Genomic DNA, 18,855 nt, shown 5'->3' with positions numbered 1-18,855 from the left:
GACATTCTAGGCCACTAAGTTGTTAATTACATAGCAAGAGTAAAATAATCTGCTTCCTTCAGCCTTCTCCTTCATGAGTGTGTCTCCCCACACATCCCGTTATCTTCCAGAAATGCAGGTCAGCTTATATTACTGCCTTCTTCACCAAACTTTTGACAGCTCATCATCTACTTGACAGTGAGTAAATCCATTTAATATGGTAGTCTCTAGGATGCAGGCCTCCGTTCTCCCATTTTCCATACTGTCTGTTCTCCAGACAGACTAAATGGATAGATATTCCCCTAATACGGGGTCTGCTGTGCCCAGATGAGATATCACACATGGTACATGCCATGGCCTTTTCCTGGAGTGCCATTCTGCCTATAACCTTTCCTTCTTTCACAAGGTCCAGCTCAAATGTCCTCTTCTCTGGACTCTTCAGTGTGTCTCCTCTTTTAGGTTCCCTGATGTCTTATCTATCTTCCATCCTGGATTGGTCACTTCTGGAAGGCAGGAACTTTATCACCGTCTTCTTTGTAGCTTTCCCCAGAGTGCCTCATATAGTGTCTGGAACATTAAGAGCACTCAGCTGGGAAGTCTCTAGAAGGTTCCTAAGGTTGTACAAGTTGGGCACTGTCAGTTGAAGCAGAGGATGAAATGGTTAGGAGTGTAAGCTCTGAGACCAGACTGTGTGGGTTTGAATTCTGGACCTTTCAGTTATTACCAGTGGGACCTAAGAAAATGACTTAACGGTGCCTCAGTTTCCTCATCTATAAATGGAGAAAAATAATTGAACCCACAACCTAAGGCGATTATGAAGGATGAGTTAACAAGTGTCGAGTTCTCAGAAAGGTGTCTGGCGTGAAGTAAAAACTCATTAAAATTTAGCTGCATGAAAATGATGAAGATGATGATGCTGATGCTGATGATGGTGATGTTGATGCTGATGATGCTGATGCTGATGCTGATGATGGTGATGCTGATGATGGTGATGCTGATGCTGATGATGGTGATGCTGATGCTGATGCTGATGATGGTGATGCTGATGCTGATGCTGATGCTGATGATGGTGGTGATGATGAAGTTGATGACGATGACGATGTTAACGCTGGTGATGCTGATCTGCCCTCTGGGTTAGCCTCCTCTTGAATGGTTTTCCATGCCCATGTGGAGAAGGCACAGGCTTTTGGCTTAGGAGATCTGGGCCCACGTCTTTGCTCTGCCAACGGAGTGACCTTGACCAAGCTGGGTCCCCTTCTCTGAGATTTGTTTCTTTATTCATAAAGTAGTTCTGACAGCACTGAGCCTTAAGGAAGTCATGAAATAGGGGCTGCTGAAAGAGGTGTATGTTGGGGAGCACCATTCTCCTGACCGAGGCTTCTTTTGTCCCTGGAGTCTTCTACAACCCCTTCCCCGGAAACCGGTTGAGCGCCTACAGTTCTGTGCCTTCTTGAGCACGCACTCATTCACAGACAATTCCTAAGTGCGCCCTTGCTCTTCGCGGGGAGTAGCGCTCCGAACAAGACATCCTTGTCTCCTTAGAACTTGCATCCTGTGGAAAGACAGTCAGAGTACAAGTGGTAAAGAACAGTATACCTTCAGCTTGGTAAGCGCCAGAGGACTTAGCAGGTGCAGCCCCTCCATCCTTGCACACTACCTTGTCCTTGCCTGCTCATCAGTCCCTTCCTCTGCCATGACCTCCTGGAGGTCAGGGGCCCCATTTCTTTCAGCGCTATAGCTCAGGTACCCAGCACAGCTCAATCAGAATTCAGTACTTTCCCCCATGATTGAATCTAATGATCACCATAACAGCAACAGTTTTCTTTTTCTTTTTAGAAGAGTTCAGAGAATGAGGAGATGGTTTGTTTATTTTAATTTAATTTAATTTAATTTTATTGGCTGTGCCTGTGGCGTGTAGAAATTCCCAGGCCGGGGATCGAACCTGTGCCACAGCTATGACAATGCTAGATCCTTAACCCACTGTACCACAAGAGAACGCCTCAACAATTTTCTAATTACAATTTTTCCTTCAATAAGTAGTCCCTAAAATCTTACTGTGTGTCAGACTCTGGCCTTTCACTGCCAAAGAGAGAAGTCTGTGTTGCAGTTCGGTTATCAGAGACCTCACGGAGAAAGGAACATTCCAGCCTAGGTGGGGAGGCTTGCGGGAGAGCTGTTAGGCATCCAGGGGCCCCACTCACTCTGGTCCTGAACCTTCAGAAATCCTTTGAGCTGTCAACCCTTCCAGGGTGAATAAGCAATGGCTTTTCCCATAGGAAGACAGAGTGGCAGGATTTCTATAAATCCAGGCTATTGATCAAACAGCAACAGCCTAAATATATGTCTCCAGTGAAACTCTGTACTGCCCCTTCGTCCAATCTGCAGGTCAGACCAGTCTCCCCCGGGCTCTGTCATTTCTCCACTGAGAATATGCCCTAGGTCTTAGAACCAAACTTTCCGCCTAGGGGTTCCAGGTCCTTCTTTTCATGCCCAATCCAAGCAACCCATGCTTCTTCCCACTACCCACTCACATCCATTCACCTCTGCAATCAACTCCCTCTGTGACCTGGGGCCCATAAACTCTCCCTGCTTCAGCTCCCTCATCTGCAGAGTGGGGACTGACTTAACTGGTGTTCACTACTTGCTTGTTTCCTTCCACCCATCCTCCAAGTATTTACTGAATGCTCATTATCTGTTAGGTGCTATTTCCGGCGCCAGAGGCACAGAAATGAATCAACAGGATAAAGGTTCCTGCCTTCAGGAAGCTCATATTCTAGTGAGGGGAGACGGACAGTAAATGCATACAAAATCAGGAAAATGTAAGGTGTCAGATGGTGATAAGTGTGAAGAGGACAGCATGGGGAAGGACAGAGCCTACCTAGGGCAGTGGCTCTGGTAAATTTAAATGTGGTGCTAGGAAGCTTTCACTGAGAAGGTGCCATTGGAGCAAAGATGTAAAGGTGGAAGGCAGCAAGCCTTAGAGATACGTAGGAGTGAGTTCCAGATACAGGGAGGAACCGATGCTCTTTGAAGATCAAATTTACTCTCTTTCCTTCCTTCTTTTTTGGCTTTATTTATTTCCCCATTCCAGAAAAGAGAAAAAAAAAATTGTTTTTTTGGCCTATGCTAAGTGCCATGCCCTGTATGAAGATTTGCAGGTAAGAACAGGGTGTGTGGCTTTAGAGTTGACAGAGATGGATAAGATAAACCAACAGGTCCAATGGAGGGGGTTACAGGTCTCTGCCAAAGAAAAGGTAACTCCTTTCATGGCAGGGAGTCCACAGGCAGTCTGGTGAAGCCAGAAAGGGCTGTGAGTTGCAGGCAGTGGCCACAGGACTAGAGGAGAGAGGAAGTGTACTGGAGACATCTAAGACCTGAAAACCTGGGGACTCGTTAATCAGTGGGGTGGGGGCAGGGGGAAGAAGGAGAGGTCAAAGCCAAAGGCCAGCTCAGCAGCAGGTAGGTGCGGGGAGGAGCTGCAGCCTACCTGCAAGTGCTCCTGCTCCCTGCTCACCCACACCTCTGCCTTCCTGAAGTTCTGTCCGCTTCCTGGGATTCTTGCTTCCCCCCGCCGCCCCGCTGCCATGTCGCCCCTCTTCCCTGGCTCAGAGCACCTCCCCAGCATCGCCTCTTCATCTTGCCCAAAGGCCTTCGTAGAGGTGGCATATCAACTCTGAGCTGTATAACCTGAACATAAGAAATCCCCCAAAAAAACAAAAAAAGCAAAAACAAAAGCAAAAACAAAACAAAACAAAAAAAATATTGGAGTTCCTGTCGTGGCGCAGTGGTTAACGAATCCGACTAGGAACCATGAGGTTGCGGGTTTGGTCCCTGCCCTTGCTCAGTGGGTTAACGATCAGGCGTTGCCATGAGCTGTGGTGTAGGTTGCAGACGCGGCTCGGATCCCGCGTTGCTGTGGCTCTGGCGTAGGCCTGTGGCTACGGCTCCGATTAGACCCCTAGCCTGGGAACCTCCATATGCCGCGGGAGCGGCCCAAGAAATAGCAAAAAGACAAAAAAAAAAAAAAAATCCCCGTCCATCTCCGTTGAGTTACCTGAGATCCCCCCCTCGCCAAGTCCCCTTGAACCTCTCCAGGTCCCCAGTGTCAGCCATAGAGCCTGAGCAGCCAAGGGGGACCTTATCCCTGCAGCAGGGCAAGTCCAGAGCCCTGGCTGTCCACCTGCAAGCCAGCAACCGTTGCACTGGAATCAACAAGGGAAATGGGAAGGGAAAGACCTGGCCTCCACGGGGGCGCCCGCCCTGGGCCCCACGCCAAGGCGAGCAGGGCTTTCCGGGCAAGGATTTCCCCTCGTGGAATGGGAATAGCAGCTGAGGACAGGCGAGGAGAGATCGGTACAGCCTGTGCTTTCCAGAAGGCTTCCTTCCACAGTCTTATTTACTGCAGCTTCATAACAACCCTTTGGGGGTGTGTGTGTGTATACCCTTGAGTGTGTGCACATAGGCACACGCACTTTCTCTGAGTTACAGGTGAAGGAACTCAAGCCACACAACTTGTCTAAGGTCACCAGCTAGTAAGACGAAGAATGTGGGTGAGGAGAGGACTGGAAATGAGCACATCCCAGGAATGTTTGGGTTTGCAAAGTCTAGGGTGTTAGAAGGAAGGATGAAGGATTAAGCCCAGAAGTCCTGTCGCTGTGTCCTGGGGGGCCTCCCTGCTGCTGTTTCTCCCTCCTGCAGCCCAGCCTGACATTCTTGCTGAGGCGGCCCCTGACGCAGGACAGGAGTGGCCGTGGCTTCCCGTGGTGGGCTCCTGGTATGACAGTTCCATCCTAGGTCTCCAGTCTGCTCACCTGACTTTCTCCCTTGCCAGACCCTATACTCCAGTCACACCTGTCAAACTTAGTTGCTGGCACTGTTACTCTTTCAGCCTTTTGTCCCATTAAACAAGCCATTTCTTGTGCCTGGTGGTCAGGGGGAGGGGACAAGGGCCACCTCTTTCTGTTGTTATAGTCTCCAATAGTGGCACCTGTATGACAGTAAAATGACACTGGAGAAAGTGCGAATGCAGGGCCTTAGACAGCAGACAAGGTGGTCAAAGGTGACACTTTTTTTTTTAATGTGCAACTTTCCCAATCAACTGGGAGGGCTACCCTGACTCCAGCCCACCAGGCTAACTAGCCCATGGGTGGGGTTTGCACCTGGCCACGCCCCTGGCCCAGTGCCTGGCACATCAGAGACCACCAAGTGTGGGGAATGGGGAGGCATGAAGTCACAGAGGGAAGTCAATTCCTCTTCCCTCTGCTGGGACTCCCCCTCCTTAGGAATACATATGCCATTGCTTGTGTCACAAGCACAGCTGTGGGGAAGAGGAGGAGGAGGATGGGGATGGGGCTGGGGGGGGCAGGGAAGTGGGAAGAGAAGTGGGGGGGTGGACGAGGGAGCAGGAGGAGGCATGGTGGGAATTCAGTGGCTTCTAGTAACAATCCCCGAACCTCTTTCAGCCGCTGGAGAAGTCCAGCCTGCCCACAGGACAGAGGAGGGTGACGCTTCCTCTGAGGAGTCTGGAGGCCAGGGCACAGCTGGCCACCCTAGGAGGTTTTCAGCGCCATGGGCTGCAGTTCTGCCTGCTCTGCTGTCTCCCAGGGTTGTAATGACAGTGCACCCATGTGCTGAGAGACTCCACGTAGTGACAGAGAGGACAGGGAAGGAGCAGCTGGGAGGGAGGGAGGAAGGGCCAGGGCCGCAGAGGCAGTGGGTGGGACCGGCAGCCAGTGCTCCCCCGTAGACAGAGGGAAGGTTCAGGGGACAGGCTGGCTTCCTAGTAAACAGTGCAGCCAACTCTAAAAATACCCCTGCTCCAGACAGGCACCCTGAGCAACTCAGGTCTGCTCCAGAGTCTTCAGGGACCTCAGCCCCTTCCCTGGAAGGTCAAGGGGATGGGAGGAAAGTCAACTTGTAAAGAGTAGGATTTCCTTAGGGAGGAAACGATAACAATATTTCCTTCCTCTGCAAAACAGAAGGGGGACACTCGGATTTTAGCAGCAACAACAACAAAAGGCAAGAGGCAGCTTCCCTTGTTCCTTTGGTAGTTATCTGAGGTCTGGGCTCAGCTCAGGTCTAAGGCCTAGAGATGCATTCACAGCCTGGGATCAGGGAGCCGGGAGGAGGGCCAGGCTGGAATCTCTAGCTGTTCCCCTTCTTAGGTGTGTGACTATGACTCAGCATGTGATGCCTCAGTTTCCACAATTATAAATGGGAATAATGATAATGTTTACTTCACTCGGGTGTGGGGAGGATTAAATGAGGTGCTATATATAAGGCTCTTAGCACACCATGCCTGACCTGTGGTGAACACCCAGAAAGGTCTTATTATTAGGGTATGTGGGAGGCTGTAACTGTGCCTCAATTCTAAGATGTAGTTTAAAGGAAGATTTAGTCAGAAGATCAAGGGAGTGGTATTGGATACAAAGAGATGGGAAAGGTCTGAATCACAGAAAAGTCAAATCCACTATTGGACAGATGGGGAAACGGAGGCCCGGGGAGCAGAAAGTAGAAGTTGCGCCAGGCCAGGCATTGTCTTAGCAGCTGTAGGTTTAATGTAAAATAATGGTGTGATGAGGCCGCTAAAAACCCTGGTGACAGGCAGGCTGCCCCGCTAGGAGTTAGGAGAATGAGGCCTTGCATTATATAGCACTTTTCTTTCTTTCTTTTTTTTTTTTCCCATTTATCATGATTTTTATTTTTTCCATTATAGCTGGTTTACAGTGTTCTGTTAATTTTCTACTGTACAGTAAGGTGATCCAGTTAGCACTTTAATGTTGGACAGCCCTTTCCAAGGTGAAGATGGGTGCCTTCAGATCACTGACAGAGGGTGCACTCTGAGATGGGGGACACTTGATGGCCACCGCCTAGCAGAACTCATCCCCAGGGCTGGTGACTGAGTTATCACTGCAGACGGCACCCTTGAACCCATGAGGGAGAGGCACAGGCAGGAAGAGCTTAGCTCGGCCTAAAGGAGAATCTTCTAAACCTGTGTTCTACGTATGGTAGACACTAGCTAGATGTGGCCATGGGGTGCCTGAAATGTGGCTAGTCTGGATTTTAAAGACAATAATAAAAAAAGGTAAAATATCGCCATCATTTTTTATTGGTTCCATACTGAAATGTTATTTTTAGATCCATTGAGGGTAAATAATATATATTGTTAAAATGAATTTTGCTTGTCCTTTTTAGTTTTTTTCTTGTGGCTTCTAGAAAGCTTAGAGCCATACTTGGGGCTTGCAGTATCTTTCTATTGGGCAGTGCTGTTCTAACCAGTGCATTTGTACAACAATGGAACAAGCTGTCTGGCCAGGTAGTGAGCCTCTCATTCTTGGAGATGTTTTAAAAAGTTGTTGTTCATAGAATTCTTATAGTTAGTGGGATAAACTCTGTAATCCCTTTAATTCTGCTTCAGTTGTGGTTCCCAGCTGTGAGTCTCCGAGGAGCACTTGCCTCTTAGACCATGAAAAGATGTTACAGGAAAAAATACTGATGGTCCATTTAATATGGGAAATTCTTGGTTGGAGAAAAAAAAAAGTTAAGTTTTTCTCACTCCAGGACTTCACAGAACTTTCTAGATACAAAATTACACTGTGGGTCTTTATGACTGGGACACTGTAGTCAGCATTCCCCATATTAAATTGGTCACAGAACATGACCAGGAAATAATTTATTATTAAGTTCATTCCTTAAGAATTGCTGGCCTCAAGTTCTTAAAAAAAATTAAAATAAATAAATAGATTCGGGAGCTCCCATTGTGGCTCAGTGGTAATGAACCTGACTAGTATGCATGGAAAGAGGATTCGCTCAATCCTTGGCCTCGCTCAGTGGGTTAAGGATCCAGCATTGCCATGAGCTGTGGTGTAGGTCGAAGATGCGTCTCAGATCTAGCGTTGCTGTGGCTGTGGCGTAGGCCGCCAATTGTAGCTCTGATTCAATCCCTAGCCTGGGAACTTCCATATGCCACGGGTGTAGCCCTAAAAAGACAATACAATAAATTTAAAAACAAACAAACAAACAAAACCAACAACGAAGAAACAACCAACTGAAGAGAAAAAACAAAAACCAAAACAAAACCACAGGTTCTGTTATCAAACAGCACTGAGTTAAATTTCTGGCTCAAGTCCTAGATGACCCTTGACATGCTATTTCACTTTAGTAACTGTAAAATGAGAGGAAGACTATTCACCTCAGTGTAGCTTTGAGGGTTACATTGAAAAAGTATATAGAAAATTCAGTGTCATGCCTGAGGCATAGTAGGTATTCAAAAATTGGCAGCTCTAATTAGCTAAAGCCTGAGTGGCTTAACTAAAGCTAAGCTCACACAAGAAATGACGGTGCTGGGAGAGATAAAAGAGCGGTTTGAGATTAACACTACTATATATAAAATAGATAACTAACAAGGACCTTACAGGTTTGTAATATCCTATGAGGGGAAAGAATCTGAGAAAAGATTCTGAAAAGAGTCTGAAAAAATATGTGTACACACACACACACACACACGTATATAACCGAATCACTTTTCTGGACACTTGAAACGAAAACAACATTGTCAATCAACTATACTGCAATTTAAAAATCATTTTAAAAAAAAAGGAAAAAAAGAAATGACAGTATTAAGCCTTGAGTTTCCTTCTCTGGGTCTTTCTGGTTCACCTCACCTCTCTTTACTAAATCAACAGCAAAGAAACCCAGTTCATGAAAGGAGATGGGAAGTCTCTTCAAATCTGGTGTGATTTTATAGGTCAAGTCGGTTTTAAACAGGAGACAACCATTTCCTTCTCTCCCTCCAGCCTTGTCCCCTCTGTGTCAATCCCGGCCAAAGGAAGCGGCAGGGGGGGCCTGGCGGGCTCCCCTCTCCTCCCCTCCTCCTCCCAGTTCCTGTTCCTGTGGTTCTCAGAGCCCCCAGCAGATGGGCCGCCCTTATCAGCCAGCTCCAGGCCAGAGGAGGAATCCTCAGGTCACATGCGGCTCCCCGCAGGGCAGGAGACCTTGTAAATAAGCACAACCCCAGCAGAGGAGGGAGGAGGGTCGCTGGAAAAGAATCCTTGACATTTTGGTGACTGGGCCGGGATTAAAGGCCACCAGGCCTAGCTCTTATTGGCCATTTCTGTGAGGAGTTGCCAATCCCTGGATTCAAGGCAGCCTTTAAATAGCCCTGGGAGCTGGGGCATTCCCAGTGTGCTTCTGCCTTGATCCAGGCCTAATCCCTTGCCCAGGACTGACCTTTCACAGTTTACAGAGCACTTTATCTCTTGGCTCAGTGGTGTCTCACAGGGCTCTGCTGAGAGAAGGGACTAGATCACTGCCCCCAACTTCTAAATGAGGAAACTGAGGCTTGGACCCTGAATGACTTCCTCCTGGCTACACAGCTGGCAGTGGTCGAGTCTGGGCTGAGATCCACATCTGTTCTGGCACCAAATCCAGAGGTCTGCCCATCACACCAGTGTCCTCTATTGTGGTCTTCCTTTGTGCCCAGCATCTGTGCCCCGCCCCGCCCCCCTACCGCCCCACCACCACCGGGAACCCACATTCCCAGGAGGAGTGAGTGCCAAATGGGTGGATTTCAACATAATTCAGTGAATGAAGCCAGTCCAAAAACTGTCATACTCTATCATTTCCTGCATCTAGAACTCTAGAAAACGCAGGCTGATGTACAGGGTTAGAAAGCAGATGGGCCGTGGTTGGAGAAGGGAGGGAGGAGGAGAGAATGCAAGGGGACAGGAGGACACTTGGAGGTGGGGGTGATGGGTTCACAGGTGTGTAGGTAGTGAATTGTGTGCTTCAATTCACACAGTTTATTGCACTCAATGATACCTCCATAAAGCTATTAAAAAAGAGAAAGAGAAGAGAAGAAAAAGAATGCAGGAGTTTGGCAGAGTAATTAAAGAACCCTGAGAAGACTTAAAAGGGGACACAGAGTTCCGCAGGCACTTGGGAGAGAAGAGATTCTTTTCTGAGTTGTAAAGATCAGGAAAGAGTTCTTGAAACAGGTGTCCCATGTGGCTCTAGGGATGGATAGGGAGGTGTGTGGTCAAGGAAGACGAAGGTGGATGATGCAAGGAGTTGAGGGAATAGAGCGGGGTGCGCTCCTCCTCCCCGTCCCCCACTTTCTTCTGCATCCTTAAAGGCCTGAGGTTAAAACAGCCGCTATTCTCTCCTTTTCTTCGGAAAGTCAGACACCTGCCCTACTTGGCGGGCAGCTGCTTTTGCTAATAAGACTCCTGCCCTTCTCCCTCCCCCACTGTGCAACTCATCCCTTTAGGTCTGGCTGGGCCCCCTCTCTGCCCTCTCCGATTTCCTCTCTTAACTGAACTGCCAAGTGCTTGCTGGGTGAGCCATCGACAGCCCCAGCTCCCAGGGCCCCGGGCACCCTTATTTCAGTCCCTTCCAAATCCCGCAAAAAGAAGGAGGTTTGGGGGGATGCATGTGGGTGTGTGATGCGATTCTAGGTACAAAATGAAAATAGCTTTTTTTTCCCTTTCGTACCCTTTGGCTTAGTAAATAGACACACAATCACTGGAAAATTTTGAATAATGACTTTCTTCAACTATATTGTCATACAGCAAGAAGAAACTCAAGCATCGTTACACTGGTGCACACTGATTAGTTGGTTAATCTGGTCCAGAAGCAATTTGGTTGGCTGCTGTTATAGTTTGTAAAACATTAACTTGGGTTTGGATGATGCTGTTATTCATGACTCCACGTAAGGGACCCTTCCAATGATGAATGGAACCCACATATGAAATTGTGGGTTAGCTCTTGCTTTTCAGTTTCCTTGGCATGTGTGTTGATTCGAAACTGCCCCCTTTTAAAAATTTCCTTATTAATTAAATAACCCAGTCAGCCACATTCCCTCCTCCTAATTCAGCGCTCAAATGTAAGCTTAGTTCTGGAGTCAGCTTTCTAACCTTGGCTTAAGGGACATTAGTCACTGGGAGCAAAATGTGGCATCTGAACAGCTGTTCCAGGCATTCAGAGTCCAGGTTTGGAGACAGTTGGGGGAGGGAACCAAGAGTTATTTACCTAATACCTACCCTGTGCAGGCTTTTTTTTTTTTTTTTTTTTTTTCCCCAGGGCCACACCTGCAGCATATGGAAATTACCCTGGCTTGCAGAAATGCAGGATCCTTAACCCAATGAGCAAGGCCAGGAATTGAACTTGCAACCTCAAGGAGACTAGTCAAGTTCATCACCCGCTGAAACACGACAGGAACTCCTTGCTTTTTTTTTTTTTTTTTTAGCAGCCCCGTGGCATATGAAGTTCCCAGGTCAGGGATCAGATCTGAACCACAGTTGCAACCTACACTGCAGCTATGGTAATGCCAGATCCTTTAACCTACTGTGATGGACCAGGGATCGAACTTGTGTCCTGGCACTGCAGGAACTCCCCTGTACCAAGCATCTTTATAAAACATTGCTCTTTCAATTCTCTGAACAGCCCATTAATGTGTTCTTTGGCTGGTTTAAGATCTTTCTTCTCCAGGCACAGCAAGGTTAGGAACTTGTCAGAAATCACACAGCTCCTGAGTGGTAGAGCTGGGACTTCAACCAAAACAATTTGATTCCAGAGCTCATACTCTTGAACGCTGACCTATACCTACCTGGTTTAGCCCTCCCAACCCCAAGACCTTATTATTGACTATTATTATCAGAACTCTTTTCCAGACGGAAACTAAAAGCTCAGAAAAGTAATTTCCCCACATAAACTATATGCAGATCCATTTGAAATCTGTGCTCCTGGGCAAGTCGCTTTGCCCATCTATCCATCCATCCATCCATGCATCCATCCATCATCTGCCCATTCATTAATTCAACAGGTAATGGCAAGAGCTTATTTTGTCCCAGAGACTGTCATGTCCCTAGAGATGAAAAGATGTATAAAATATGGCCCCTGCTCTTCAAGAACTCATCATCCAGCAAGGAAGGGAAACACCTAAACCACAATTAGAAACATGATTGCAGGATGAGAGGCACCTAAGAAGTCTATAAAAAGAGCTCTGGGGACTTAGAGGAAAAAGTATCCAATTGCTTAGTGAAGTAAAGCAAGGAAAGCTCTAGAGAGGAGGAGACATCACACCAATAACTATATGCTCTCCAGGTAGAGAAAGGGTGGGGTTGTTTAGGCAGAGAGAGCATCAAAGGCAACCCGTGATATAGTATGGTAACAGCTCAGATAGTGAGTGCCCAGCACCTGCTTTCAGGGCCCTGTTTATAATTCCCACCACTCTGTGAGGCAGGTACTTCTGTTTGGACCACTTTACCAAAGAGGAAACCCGGGCACATAGAGATCTTGCCTGTGTGCCTAGGATCACACAGTAACTGGCCCATGATAACTCCAGATGGCTAGTAAGGAGTCTAGTTGGAATTCAACCCCAGGCAGTCTTGCTTCTGAGCCCATACTCTCAGCCACTCTGCTCTGAGTGTTCAGGGGTGCATGGCAGGTGAGGAGCCTGGCCACATAAGTAGGAATTAGGTCCAAAAGGTCTTCTTTTCTTCATAAGGCCTTAGATGTTCGTGATCTAAGGGTCCTGGACTTTATGGAATCCGTAAAAGTAATAATGCCATTGTACATTATATGTGTATGTAGGTGTTTTTATGAGTGCAGGTGTGTGTGTGTGTGTGTGTGTGTCAGAGAGGGCCATCCAACTTTCTGTATAACGAGGCCATAAAGAGGAATGGTGCATCAACTTTGCCTTTGACTAGAACTCTATCTGGTCGCTGTGAGGCTTCTGGGTGTCATGTTCAGTGACATTCTCTTGGCTTCAGGGCCAGTATCTGAATCCTCATTCCCTGTCTACATCCCACACCAGACTGGAGAGCCCCTGAGGACAGAGCTCCCATACTGTCCCCCAGTACGCAGCACAGTGCCTGGCACAAGCAGTTGCTTAGGAAATAAATTTGTTGAATGAACGACTCTGGGTCTTTGGTTAATAATTTATGTAGAAAGCAAATAAATTAATTGCGAGTTAACCAATCTAGTTTGGTCAATAAAATCTTTCCCACTGTGCAATCAGTGGGGTAGGAGGGAAGAACATAAGGGTCTTTTGAAGAGGAACAATGTTGGGATTATTGGTCTAGATCAGTGGTTTTAAAAAGAAAGCAAAGCTGTACTTTTAAAACACTTGCCACCGGGGGTTTTGATTCAGTGGATCTGAGATGGAGTGAGCTTCCCGGGTGATTCTGAGATGACCAAGTCAGTACCTGGCTCTGGCAAGTACGGGTCCCTTAATGTCCTAATTTTTCCTTTTTTGTCCCCATCTCACTCAGCTCGTGCTTGACACTTTGAGTGATGGGAGCTTACCACCTCACAAGGCAGGCTGCCCAACCCAACAGCCATACTGATAATAAGCACACCAGTACAGTGACCATATATAGAGGTTTTTTTTTTTTTTTTTTTGTCTTTCTAGGGCTGCACCCATGGCATATGGAGGTTCCCAGGCTAGGGGTTGAATCTGAGCTACAGCTGCCAGCCTACGCCACTGTCACAGCCAACGCCAGATCCTAGCTGCGCTGCTACCTACACCCCAGCTCACTGCAACCCGGAATCCTTAACCCACTGACTAAGGCCAGGGATCAAACCTGTGTTCTCATGGATGCTAGTCAGATTCGTATCCACTGAGCCATGAGGGGAACTCCTTCTTTTGGATCAGAGGTACTAAGGTACAGATGCTACTGATTCTGGCGGCTAGGTATTATTTACCCCCATTTTATAGTGAAAGAAAGCCAAACTCCTGAGGTTTAGTGGAGCATTCAGTGTCTCAGAGGGTGCAGGGCTGGGCCAGGATTCCAGCCACCCCTGGTGGCCGGTTAGCCCACGTGCTTCCCCCGGGCCTGGAGCAGGTCCCCGGGGTGGGGGCGGGGTGACTCCTGGGAGGAGGGGAGGGATCCCGGTCGCCACGTCGCCGGCCCTGGCCTGGCTGCACACCGCGCTCCGCCCAGCCCTCGCGGGCCTCCCCATAGAAGGTAAACCCAGGCAGGATCCCATGAGAGCTGGCGGGGCCTGGCGCCCCGCTGGTTTCAGTTTCTGAAGAGCCCAGCCCTGAGCAAACACGGGCTGGGAGGAGGGTTCTGGAAGCCTTCCCAACAGATAGCAGATTAACTCGCTGCTGCCTGGGAGCCACCCACGTGGGGACGGGCTGGGTCACCAGCAAGCGGCCTCCCTGGCAGGCAGACAGTCCCTGCGGGGGGCCGGTCGCCCCTGGCTGCCCAGAGCCACCCGAAGCCGGAGAAGGCACACGCTGACCCGCCAAGACGACCTCGGTGCCAGTTCCAGTCCGGCTCTGGCCGGGACCTCCAGGCTGGGTGACAAGGCTGAGGGACGGCCCCAACCCCACCCTCCAAATAAGGACAGATCTTCCTGCTTCAGCCTGCCTCTCCAGGGCGTTCCTGTTCCAACGTGTACGCAGAACGCTTAGAATGTTTGTTTTCTTTCTGAGAAAGAGGCTGAGGGACAGGCCAAGGCCGGCGTGAACTCCAAACCCAGGGCATTCTCTGTCGGACATTTTTCGGGCCAGACAGACTCGGGTCTGAATACTAGTTCTGCCACTTCCTATCCAGGAGACCTTCGTGTAAATTTCTTCATCTCTCTGAGGCTCATTATTCTCATCTCTAAAATGGGGATAATGCTACCTATCTCTAAGATAGGTTCTGTGGAGTCGATTAGATAAATACAGATTATACATATTAAGTATTTAGTGCCCTCAATCAATGCCAATTAACATTATTATTTATCATATTGTTACTACAAATGACTAATAATGACACTTAGGATTATTATTACTAATGCAACTGGGAGCATGGGTGTAAAAAAAAAATGGGCTCAATTAAAATTTTTTACTGAGGTAAATAGTTTTATGAGAGGTAAATAAAGATTGGAATAACACTGGGTCGCGAGCACATGATCTCATTTAGTATTCAAACAGCTTCACAAGGCAGGTGTTATTATCCCCATTATACAGGTGAGGAAGCTGAGGCCCCTGGAAGTTAAGTAACTAGGCCATGTCACACACTGTTCATACCTGGTATCCTGGCCTCCGGAGCTCTGTGATGATATTCCCTAAGCCTTAGCTACCTCAAACTTCCCCACCTCAACAAAGGAAAACTCTGGAAACTGGATAGAAGTCACCTCCTTCAGGCTGCTTTCTTAATTCTCTCTCTCCTCCCCTAGTAGAACAAACGCTCCCTCTTTTGTTCTCCTGGTGCGGGTAGCATGTGACTACACACCCTTGTGGGCTATCTCTCTTCTCCAGGGAGTGTGCTTCTCAGAGGCAGACACTGTACACTTTTTTGCATGTTGGGAAGGTCTGTACGCTGTTGTTGTTAAGTACAGACTTAGGAGCCCAACTGCCTGGGCTCAAACCCTGGCTCAAATCGTGGCTTTACTACTTGCTGGCTGTGGGCTTGAGTAAGAAACTTAAGTTCTCTCTGCCTCACGCCCCTTATCCGTAAAAATGGAAATTAACACTAAAAACAGCCTCATGGGAATTCCCTGGTGGCCTAGTGGTTAAGGATCTGGCCTTATCACTGCTTTGGTTCCAGTCACTGCTGTGGCAAGGGTTTGATCCCTAGCCCAGGAAGTTTCCCATACTCTGGGCATGGCCAAAAAAAAAAAAAAAAAAAATCCATCTTGTGTGGACTTGCTGTTGGATTGAATGGACATTTAGATCTAGATCAATATAGATCTAGATACCCTACTGTGAATCTCTTGAGTGATAGATGTCCAATGAATGAAGACAAGATTGCTAAAGTCTTGAATTTTCCTTGTTAACAGAAAGTGAAATGTAAAAAGACTGTCACTGAGCATGGGGTCAGTGTCAAGGGACCCAAGATCTGGTCCTGAACCTGTCTCTTAATTTAATGTGTGGACTTGGACCTAACTCTTCCTCTCTCGGAAGTTATTTCTTCTGCCAAAAGAGAAGTTTGGCTCCTATAGGTAGATGGACTTTGAAGGGTAATATTCAATGGTATTAATGACCGGTCCCTTGCCTGTAGGACTTTTACTTGAGTCGTGTTCTAAGTTAGAGGTCATACCCAGAAATAAAGGACCGGCTCACCACTGGAAGCACAAACCTCAACCGCTGGTAGGTGATGGCGCTAACTTGATTATAGCCAGCTTTTACTGAGCATGTACTAAGGCCAGGCATTCGGCAATGTCCCATTGTGGTCCTGTTTATTTTTTCTCGAGAACCCCATAAAGAAGGATTACTGTGATCCTTATTTTACAGCTAAGAAAACAGAGGCTTAGAGGTTGGAAGTAGTTGGACAGGGAGTAGAGTCCTTGTTTTTCAGACTCCAGTTCCCTGCTGCCTACAATAATCCTTCCTAGAGCCTGCCTGTTCAATACCCTCTGAGACAAGGAAGCTATTAGCATTCAAGCCTGTCCATTATAAAGCATCTTGAATAGCTGGAAAGGGTAAAGATGTCATTTTTACATTCGCTTCATGATTTTAGACTTAGACTCAAGGCAGACATAAGGAATTTCCATTGTGACTCAGCATGTTAAGGACCCGACGTAGTCTCTGAGGATGTGGGTTTGATCCCTGGCTTTGCTCAGTGGGTTAAGGATCCAGTGTGACTGCAAAGCCATGGTGTAGGTCATAGATGTGTAGGTCATAGATGTGACATAGGCCAGCAGCTGCAGCTATGATTTAACCCCTAGCCTGGGAACTTCCATATGCCATGCGTGCGGCCGTAAAAGGAAAAGAAAAGAAAAAAACAAAGGCAGACATGGTTTGGGTAGAGGGTTAAGAGAAGGAAGGTTATAAATTCCCCCCCAGGGAAGTCTTCCAGAGCTGTTTACAACAGAGAGGTCAGAAGACCGAAGCCTCTGCTCTCACCTTTCTGGGCTTGGCCCAGGCCCCTGATCCACAGATGTGGCCTGGGATAGAGCTGGGGGGGTGGGAGGGTGGATGCTGAAATATCCCAGTACAGCCTAGACTGAGATTGGGCTGAAAGCAAAACATCAGAAATTTGTATCTGTCATCACCAGTCAATCGAGATACCTTCCCTTGGGGGTAATATCTCAGGGAGCAGGTTAACAAGAAGTTTGGAGCAAATCAGGACTGCAAAACTGAAGGGAGCCATTGGCTCCAGGGTGACTGACTCTGCCTGGCCCTGCCTTGCTGGGTTTGCCCTTTTACCAAAAATAAATATCCCTCTTGAGTAGCTATTGAAAGCCTTCATTCCCAACAGGATGAAATCCAGACTCCTCAGAGCAGCACTCAAGGCCCTTCACTATGTAGTCTCAACTCACTCTTCCCGCCTCTTCTCCCATCATGTTCTCCATCCCATTCCAAGCCAGAGAATTCCACGCGGTCCCCTAAATACCCCATGTTTGTTCCCGCCCCCATGTCTTTGACATGCTCTTCCTTCTGCCCATGACACACCAAAGGATGTCACATCCAGATGACATCAGTCCCGTCTGAAAACATGTCCACACAAAATCAAGGGGATGTCGAGGGGAAACATTGAGTGGGTCCCCCAAATCATAGTGGTAAAACCAAAACTCAGAAAGCTGTATATCAGTGTGGTTTGGAAAATCTTGCATGACTTCGAAGCTGATTTAAGGATGATCCAAAAATGTGCTCCTACGTGTGAACAGTTTGCTGTGTTGATATTATGTTGCTGTCCAATGACAGGTCTAAGAGGCATCATTAGGGGAGCCTCTGTAACTTGTTCAGGATGTTAGCCAGGGGGAAGCTTTCCCGGGGACATTTTGAACATGCCGTTTCATCACAGGTTCCAAGGTGGAAGGTAGGTGATTCAGAGCCCAGTTCTTCACAATAACAGCGCGTTAGCATGAAGTCAGGTAGCCATCTGATCTTATTCGCCCAGGGAGGTCTGGTTTTCACCCAGTGTCCCGACATCATTATCAGTAATTCCCCTTTTATTATCAAGTACCGTAATGTGGAAGATAAATGGTATGTCACTCCAGCGCTAGATGACTAAACAGGAACTTGTCTAGGTGGTTGCTTTTCTAAGCCTGGGCCACATCTTGGATGCCAGTCCACTTTTCCAGATCCAGACGTCGTCCCCGCCTCTGTGACAGATTAATAACCTTGCCTACACATGCTCAGGACACTTACCTTTATTCATTCTTTCTCCCATGAGGCATTGGGCCTCCTCATCAACTACCATTTCCTTGTGTAAGTCCTAGACACAGCGGGTTCTTAGCAAGAGGTTGTGGAGTGAGTTATTCTGGAAAAAAAAAAAAAATTCCCCAAGAGGTTTTTGTTTGTATTTATTTTATTTGCATTCATCAAAAGAATGAAAAAGGCTTTATAAGAACTTGTCTTTATATCTAAACACAGAAAGTAGATATGAAATACAAAAGCCTTTAAATATGAAATATTTAGGCAAATGACAAGTGCCCAAACATGATTTTTCATTGTTGTTAAATACATATCCAACCTCTTTGATAGTCCTTTAAATCCATCATTTGAATAGTCACTGCACTTGCACTAAAAAGAATCAAACTTCTACTTTTTTTTTTTTGGTCTTTTTTTGTCTTTTTAGGGCCTCACCCATGGCATATGGAAGTTCCCAGGCTAGGAGCTGAATCGGAGCTGCAGCTGCCAGCCGACACCACAGCCACAGCAACTCGGGATCTGAGCCGCATCTCCGGCCTACACCACAGTGCACACACTCTTTCATTCTATATTCCAAAGAGTGTGTGCACTGGGGGAAGGGAGGGGGCACATGAAAACTAAGAAACTAACAAGGGCCCAGAGTATTTAAGTCATGCAGCAGAGCCTCACAGCAATGCTGGATCCTTAACGCACTGAGCAAGACCAGTGATTGAACCCGAGTCCTCATGGATACCAGTTGGGCTCATTACCACTGAGCCACAACAGGAACTCCCTCTTCTGTATCC

At 47.5% G+C, this 18,855-nt stretch overlaps 1 pseudogene; it reads left to right on the top strand.

Annotated features, from left to right (window-relative positions):
* Positions 1-3,563: 3,563 nt before the first annotated feature.
* Positions 3,564-9,097, top strand: LOC125133392 (uncharacterized; annotated as a pseudogene).
* The last annotated feature ends 9,758 nt before the right edge of the window (positions 9,098-18,855 follow it).

The sequence above is a fragment of the Phacochoerus africanus genome, chromosome 8, assembly GCF_016906955.1.
Source record: "Phacochoerus africanus isolate WHEZ1 chromosome 8, ROS_Pafr_v1, whole genome shotgun sequence".
Taxonomy (NCBI): domain Eukaryota; kingdom Metazoa; phylum Chordata; class Mammalia; order Artiodactyla; family Suidae; genus Phacochoerus; species Phacochoerus africanus.
The sequence above is the reverse complement of the archived record's forward strand: the minus strand, read 5'-3'. Positions and strand labels throughout refer to the sequence as shown.